This window comes from Dasypus novemcinctus, unplaced genomic scaffold (genome assembly GCF_030445035.2).
Source record: "Dasypus novemcinctus isolate mDasNov1 unplaced genomic scaffold, mDasNov1.1.hap2 scaffold_206, whole genome shotgun sequence".
Classification (NCBI taxonomy): Eukaryota; Metazoa; Chordata; class Mammalia; order Cingulata; family Dasypodidae; genus Dasypus; species Dasypus novemcinctus.
This window is the reverse complement of record NW_026688180.1, coordinates 94484-102604: the sequence shown is the minus strand read 5'-3', so window position 1 is coordinate 102604 and position 8121 is coordinate 94484. Positions and strand designations below refer to the sequence as shown.

The 8121-nt window shown below is 50.7% G+C and overlaps 1 pseudogene; it reads right to left on the bottom strand.

Moving 5' to 3' along the window:
* Positions 1 to 1583: 1583 nt before the first annotated feature.
* The window catches only part of LOC101444400 (thrombospondin type-1 domain-containing protein 1-like), a 31043-nt pseudogene continuing 24505 nt past the window's right edge, over positions 1584 to 8121 (bottom strand).

Here is an 8121-nt window from a genome sequence, read left to right as displayed (position 1 = left end):
CAAGTCACTTAATCATCCTGAGCTATTCACAAAATGCAAAATGGGAAAAGCAATAACTATGCAAGCTAAACAGTCTCAGGTGGTACATAGCAAGAATAAAATGAGAAATCATCAAAGTCATAAACCAGCAGTTAGATATTTTGTGGGTCAGGTTGGGGTGGCGTAGAACTTGAAGAGAGAAAATGGCTAGGAACAGCTGGATTACCATTTGGGTGAAGGGGCAGGAGCTTGACACACTGAGAGGTGTCAGCTCTGTAACACCCACTTAAGTAGAAGTCCGACTGGGGACCACTAGGCCCCAAAAGTGGTGCAAACTCTGGAGCACCAAGTGGTAGAGACCACTAAGACGGCAGGGCTCCACATCCACTTGGGGCCACTCTCCATATACACTCAATACTTATTGATGACTGTATACCTGACACTTCAAGAAGCTCCAGAGGCCCCTTCACTTCCAGCCAGGCTAAGGTCCCCAAAAGTGAGGATCCCATCACTGGTAGAGAGCTCCAGAAATTAAAATCCCACATCTGTTAACAGTGGCTTAAGATTTGAAGTGGTAGAGGGACTTATCCCTGTTCCACCTGACCTACAGTTTGAGGGCTTTTTAAGAGCTGCCCAGCAAAATTCCCTGAGCTCCTCTCTATACCAGGCATTGGGGCTAGGACCCAGGGACATAATGGTGAGGAATGGGAGATGATCTCTAAGGAAGTCTGACGTTTATCCACCAAGGACCATGCTGAAAACAACTACTTTTCTCCTTCTCAGAGGCCAAGGCCAAATTAATTTGACTTTGAAATGTAGAGACTGACTCTTGGTTAGACCCTCAGAAAACCACAGATAAGTAGAAGGTGAATGTTTTATATGCAGTATTAGTTCACTGAGTTCTTAATTTAGATGCATGGTATACTAGGGAAGAACATAACAGAAAATCTTCCTGTTCTTAATGATTTTATCTATTCTTCACCTTCCCCATAGCAGTTTTGGCCTCAATCTGAAGCCGTAGGGGAATTCACTGTGAAATGTGGAATGAGTGAGCATGTACCCTCTGCTCCCAAAGGCTGGCACACAAGCCTGTGAACTTGAAAAGAGAACAAAGCTTTCTAGGATGATAAACAGAGAAAATGGAAGTTGAAAAGCCTGGTTTCCTCTTCTTTGCATCAGCACATACCATTTGTCAGAAAGCTCTGAATAATCTACCCCTCCTGTTCCTGAAAGTTAGATTGTTATTATTAAAGCATTTCCAAAAGGAGATGTATTTTTCTTTCCATAAAGATGGTACAAATGAGATGGCAATGCAGCAAATAGGAGAGAAACTTGTAACATTACAATAGTTGCTCTCTTAGGAGAGCGTGGAATTAGATGGGAAAAAAAACTAGATAAACTAGAAAAGGAAGATGGAAAACAGTCTAAAAGGCAAGATGGGTGCGGCAGTTACAGAGGTCACTGTGAAAAAAAAGGAAAGTGCAGTACCCAGCCGGTGCAGATAACCAATTGGTTTGGTTCAAGGGCTGGAAGGAAGTAAGACACAGACAGCAGAGAGCAACCCACCAGGCGGCTGATGAAAGATTTCCAACAAAGGAGCCCAGACTTTAGGTTCTTTTGTTAGCCCTTATTTCCAACCAAAGCAAGTTGCAAGACCAGTCCTAACATCTCAGCAAGCAGCAGAAAGCTTTCTTCCTTTGGGAAAACCTCTTAGAGGCATCTCTCTATCCCCTCTTATGCAAAAGAGCAGCTTTCTCCTGAAACACCTGGAGTTTCTGCTGCTAGAGGCAACTTGTAAAGGCTGGGATGGCAGAGTACGGCATTTAGAATGCAAATAAGTCCAGGACTATCCAACCCTGGAAGAGTGAACACCTCCCTGACCTATGGTAGGAGACAATATGAAAACAAGCATCATTCTAAATTTCCTCCTCCACCTCTTTCTTCCAATTGAAAATGCTTGAACTGTAAATTTATAATCTAGTCTCCCTGCTTTCCATATACCTGAGATTAATTCATGCATTTTCTGAATGAAATGATACTTATTTTTAAAACATACATGTACTAGTTGCCCAATGACACCATCTCGGGGTCTCCACGGCAGGCTGGTCCAGGGGCATCATGATGTCAGGCAGTTTCCCAGCCAGCATCCACTGCCTATTTTCCAACTGAAGCATTCTCTGCAGATGATACTTTTCTTTCCAAAATACTATTTGCTCAGAATAGTGATGGATGTGTGAACAGGTCTTTATTTGGCCCACTACCTCAATAACCAGTTTCTTGTACTACCTCCCCAAAGTAGAATTAACTCACATAATTTAATGTCAAGTCACCTGGGCTCTTGGTTGCATCCTAAAGTTCTTCTGGAATATCTTGTGGTTTCACCGTGTCTAGGTAGCTTAGCACCTAGGCAGTGATAATTAACATAATAGCCAACTACGAAACCTATTCATTCTTCCTATGAGTCAAATTCTCGTGTGTTTATAATTTAATAAATTAAAATTCAGAGTGAACTTTGCTCCAGCACATATTTAGAGCTGAAATGGATTTCTCTATCAAGTTGGAAACTGCTAACGCAAGTGTTCAAGTATTTCATAGTCACGCGCCACCCTGTCATCTTGTCATCCACATGAGAGACCAAGCCCTATGTTACTCTGGTTTAAATTTTGTTGTCGTAGTTATTAGTTAATAAACCAATAGAAAGAGGCTGGCAGAGGGAGCCGTTGGGGATAAATAGCGTCTTCCTCATGAAGTGAAACAGACACGGGCACACTCCTTCCTTTGTGTGAGTTACCTCCTTCCCGCCGGGTGTCCTCTGCACAGTCAGGCAAAAATGATCCACCCACCCCCCACCTGGGCAGAGGGCCTGCTGTGCAACGCTCCAGGCTGATTCCTGGCCTAGATCACCAGCTTCTCCACACTGAGCGTACTTGTGGTTTCATCCTCTTCGTTTGACCCGAAGTAGCCAGGGAGGTCGAGCATTCTCTGCTCCTCCTCTGTGAGGCCGAATGAGGTATTGTCGTAGAAGGCGAACTCGGGGTGTGCCGGGAAGCTCTGGCACTTGTCTCTTCTGCCCTGAGAAGGGCTCAGAGGACTGACCCTTGGTGGTTCTCTTTGGGGGAGACGGGGGAAGGGTGTTTCCTTGAAACGCTCCTGTGACTGGGGGATGGTCCCCTCCGCCCTCTCTGAGGCTCCGTTCTCTCAGCTCCGGCCACGAGTCCTGCCTGGCGGTCCCCGGGGCCTGCTTTGCTCCGTGGCTACCCCAAGGTGTGAGGCTTGGCGGGGGGCCTGAGAGGAGCGCTGCCCCCCCACCCCTTGGAAACGCTCCAGCTCCTCAGGAAGCAGGCGGGCCCCCCGACTCTGAGGTCCGGGGCAGTCTTCGGCCTGGTCCAGGCTCGCGGCCGGGAGCTGTACGCGGGCGCCTGCCTGGGCGTCAGGGTGGACATGCTCCTCTCCCTGAAGGGCCGGGCCTGCTTGGCCTCGTGGAAACGAGCCGTCCTCTTGAAATGGGAAGGCCTGGGGTGGCCCCGCTCCGGCTGTCCCCCCTGCTGCCCCGGGCCTCGTCTGCGACTTGGAGTAGGGCCTGGCTGGGGCTGAGGGCGCAGCTGAGCGGGGAGGCGCTGGCCGCCAGCCTGGAGGGCGCCTCTCGCCAGCGCTGCCCGCGGGCGGGTCGGGAAAGGGGGATTGATCCGGAACTTGTTGGCCGGAGCGTCCTCGGGGCTCCCCAGGTCCAGGGGCGGGCGGGAGGCGGCGTCCACGCGGTGTGCGTCAGGGGACTCTGAGACACGTGGTGCACTTTGGTGGTCTCCGTCAGCCTTTCTTCATCTCCTTCAGCTGCTGCGGGGCAGGCGGTGGCTGCGCAGGGGCGGGAGGATCCTCTGGGCGCTGGCCTGGAAGCTCTCGCTGCAGGACGCGTCCTCCTCCCGCGCCGCCTCGCCGTTCCGCCGCAGGTCAGCGGGAGGCCCGGGGCCCGGGGCCGCCGAGGGCCCATCGCCCGCCTCCAGGGGCCGCGCGCGGCTCGCCGGGTGGCAGCTGCTCTCCTCGCCCGAGTTGCTGCGGCCGCCGGGCGTGTGCAGGGAGCCGCCGCGGCGGGGGGCGCAGCGGGGCGCGCGGCCCGGCTTCCCCACAGCGCGACGAGCAGGGTGGCCGCGTGACGGGCAGGCCAGGGAGGTGCCGGGGGCGCCGCCACGTTGCTGAGGGGCGGGCCCCTGCGGTGAGGCGGAGCCGGGCTGGCGGCCGAAAGCTACAAAAAACAAACAGAAAGGACAAGTGAGCCCCGGGGCGTGAGTTGCCTGAGCCGTTTAGGGTTTGCGAGGGGCTTGTCTAGCACCTGGAGAGAGAAGTGCAGTAAACAAGGGCTAGAGCTTCCGGTTTGGCGTGTGGTGTCGGTTAGTCTCACGTGGGGACCTGGCTGGGCCGCGGTGCCCAGTTAGAGAACCGCACGCTAATCCCGGGGCGGGGCGGCCTGTGCGGCGGCGTGGTGGAGGCCTACGAGGGATGACGAGGGATGACGGGTTGACGCTGGGGAGAGCGCCTGCGAAACGCTGGCGGGGCAGCGCGCCCGCAGCTGAAGGCCTCAGCAGCAAAGCAGAGACGACATTCTGCCTCCCAGGGGACAGCGCAAAGTCCTGCCTGAGCTTCCCGGTCTCAGGAGACCCTGCGGATTTCCCCCTCGACTCTGCAGCATCAACTCCTGCCTGTGTGTCCAGTCTTCCCACCTGCCTGACGGATTTTGGGGTTGTCCATCCCCATGATGCAATTCCATTAACTGACTGACTAAATAAATTACTATATATGGATATGTATATATCCTATTGGTCTGTAGAAAATTTCAAGATAAAATCAAGATTTTTTGTTAATATAAACACAAGATAGCTGTAGTTGACTTTGAGATGCACAGTGGAAAATTCTCACAAGGATAAAACTTAGTATGGACAATAATTTAGGTAGTCTTTGCACCTCTCAAGAGAAATTAAAGGTGAAACTAAGACATTTGGCAATGTGATGTACCACTCCCCTCTAAGTACTAGGCCTCTGCTCTCCACTCTTTCTCGATGCAGTTGACTCCCCTTCCTATATTTATTGTCCTACCATGTGGTGCTGACTTTTCTTCTTCCCTGCTCTCTCAAACTGGTCTGTCCCACAGTCATCAAAATGTTTCAAAACATTGCAGACACCATTGGGCCTCTCAGCCTGTCCTGTTGCCCAAACCCCGTGTTTTTGTTTCCGAGGCTGCCTAAAGCAAATCCATGGAAAGGTTTGGCTTGAATGACGGGAACTGATTAGCTTACAGTTTTGAGGCTGAGAAAATGGGCAATGTGAGGCTGATTCTATCTAGGCCATAAGGCGACGCTTTCTTCCCCAAGACCAGCGCGGGGTGACCTGGGCTCCTCTACCCACAGCAAGGCACACGGCGGCCTCTGCTCTCTCCCTTCTCTTCTGGGTTTTGTTCATTTCACCTTCATGCTTCCAGGGCTCTCTCTCTCTATATTCACTCCATTTATAAAGGACTCCAGTAATAGGATTAGAACCCATCCCGAATGAGGTGAAGTACTCACCACAAGTCCTACTTACCACGGGTTCACACCCGCAGGAATGGATTAACTTTAAGGACATGGTTTTCTGGTGTATGTACAGCTTCAAACCCCCATACTCTACCCTCTGAATCGCTAAAAGACATGCCCTTTCTACCTACAAAATACATTCATTCCATCCTAATATCCCAAAAGCCTTACGTCATTTCAGTAGCAATACTAAATGTGATGTTTTGTCTGCCGGGCCTAAAGCAGCAGTGCCACCCATTCCAAGTACTTGGGCAGTGGCCATGCTCCCCTCAAATGCTGGGGTGAATGCTCCACCCTCTTCAAGCACTGGGGTAACAGCCAGACCATCCGCTACCCCAGGGCATGGGGTAGGTGGCCCACCTTCTCCAAATCTCCCTTTCCACACACATGGGGTGGGCTTGCTCCCTTGGCCCAAGCGTATGTTTTCAGTGCAGACCCTTGACTTCCATGGCTTTACCCTTGAAGTGATCTTTTTTCAATCTGTCCATTTAGTCCAGGCTGGTCGTGGTTCTGTTCACAGAGCTCTCACAAAAAACATGTAGGTTTTGCATGTAGTACACAGAGGTCCAAACCATCAGACAGTAGGACCTTCCTCAGTTCCTTCCTTGAAAACAGCATCTCCAGTCCTGACTTGCATGGAAATGGCTGGCTGCTTCCTTTTTCAATTAAATCCTCCTGTGGAGTGCTATTCTCTGGGGACTCACTTCCAGAAACTCAGAATTTTCCCAAATATTAATCTGTGGTTCCTTTGTGCCCAGGAGTTCAGTTCTCGGCTTATCCCTTTCCTCTCGCATTTTACTATAAGCTGCTCAGAGAAGCCAGGCTTCATTTTCCACACTTGGCTTGGAAATCTCAGATAAATATCCAAGCTCATCACTCTCAAATTCTACCTTCCATCCAACATCAGAACACAATTCTGCCAAGGTCTGCGCCCCTTTAAAACAAGGATCATCTTTCATCCAGTTTCCAGTAATACATTCATCACTTTCTTCCAAGACCTCATCAGAAGTACCTTTAGCATCCATATTTCTACAGTTTCCTCAAAGCAACGTAGGCCTTTTCTATCAAGCACTGCACAATTCTTCCCACCTCTACTCAATACCCAATTACAGGAAAGCAGACATGGCTCAACTGATAGAGTGTCTGTCTACAATATGGAGAGTACAGGGTTTGATCTCTAGGGCCTCCTGAACCATGTGGTAAGCTGGCCCATGTGCAGTGCTGCCATGTGCAAGGAATGCCATGCCATGCAGGGGCGCCCCTGTGTAGGGGTGCCCCATGCACAAGGAGAGCTGCCCTGCATTAAAAAAAAAAAAGCACAGTCCACCCATGAGTGGTGCTGCACACATGAGAGCTGACACAGCAAGATGATGCAACAGAAAAAAAAGACACAGTTTCCCAGTACCACCAGATAATGCAAGCAGACACAGAAGAACACACAGTGAATGGACACAGAGAGCAGACAACTGGGGGGAGGGGGGTAGTGTGAGGAAGACGAGAGAAATAAATCTTTAAAAAAAAACCCAACTACAACAAGGCTTTCCCACTTTTTGGTATTTGCAATAGCAGCATGCCACTATTCTCTTTGAACCAAAATCTGTTTCAGTTTCCTAGGCTCCTTAAAGCAAATCCCATGAAATGGTTTGGCCTGAGCAGTGGAATTTATTAGCTTACAGTTTTGAGACTGAGAAAATGTCCTAATCAAGGCACCGTCAAGGCGATGCTTTCTTCCCAAAGACCAGCTAATGGTGACCTTGTCTCCCCTGCTCACGGCAGGGCACATGGTGGCAGCTGCAGGTCTCCCTTCTCTTCTGGGTTTGTTGATTTTAGCTTTTTGCCTCCGTGTCTTTCTCTCTAAATATATTCAATCCATTTACAAAAGACTGCAGTAGTAGGACTAAGTCCCATCCTGACCGAGGTGGGTCACTGCTTCACTGATGTAGCCCCATCAAAAGGTCCTACTTACAGTGGGTCCACACACATAGGAAGGGGTGAAATTTAAGAGTGTTTTTCTGGGGGTTATACAGCATCACACACCACAGCCCTGGAAGCCTCACCTCTTTCCTCCCTGGTCCCTGTCCTCACCTCAAGTTCCCTGTGCTCTCATCTGACCCCTCGTCCTATCAACAACCAGCTGTCGTTCATCTCCTGGGCCCATGCTCCCCACTCTCCTCTCCACATACCAATGGGACATGTGACAGATTCCTCAACGTTCCCTTCCCTCAAAGATGCCTTGACCCTTGCCTTAACCGAGGCCCAGGCATTATGCGGGACACAGCTGCTCTCCCACCCAGTCGGGGGAACTGTGGGAATCTGTTACACGTATTTCACGAGGGCCAGCAGAAGGGTGCCTTCCTCAATTTTCATGTTCAGTCCTGACATCTGGCCACCACTCTAGCACCTGCACTCCCAGTCTTCCTCACCATCCCCTAGCTGGTACCACCCTGGGTGACATCAGCATCCATCGTCCATCGGAGTGGTCCACCCAACATGTCATACCTTGTCATTGTCTGCAGCTCCTCCTCCTCTGAAACCTTAAACTTCACAGCCCTTCCCTGGCTGTACCCTCCCCTCTCACTCA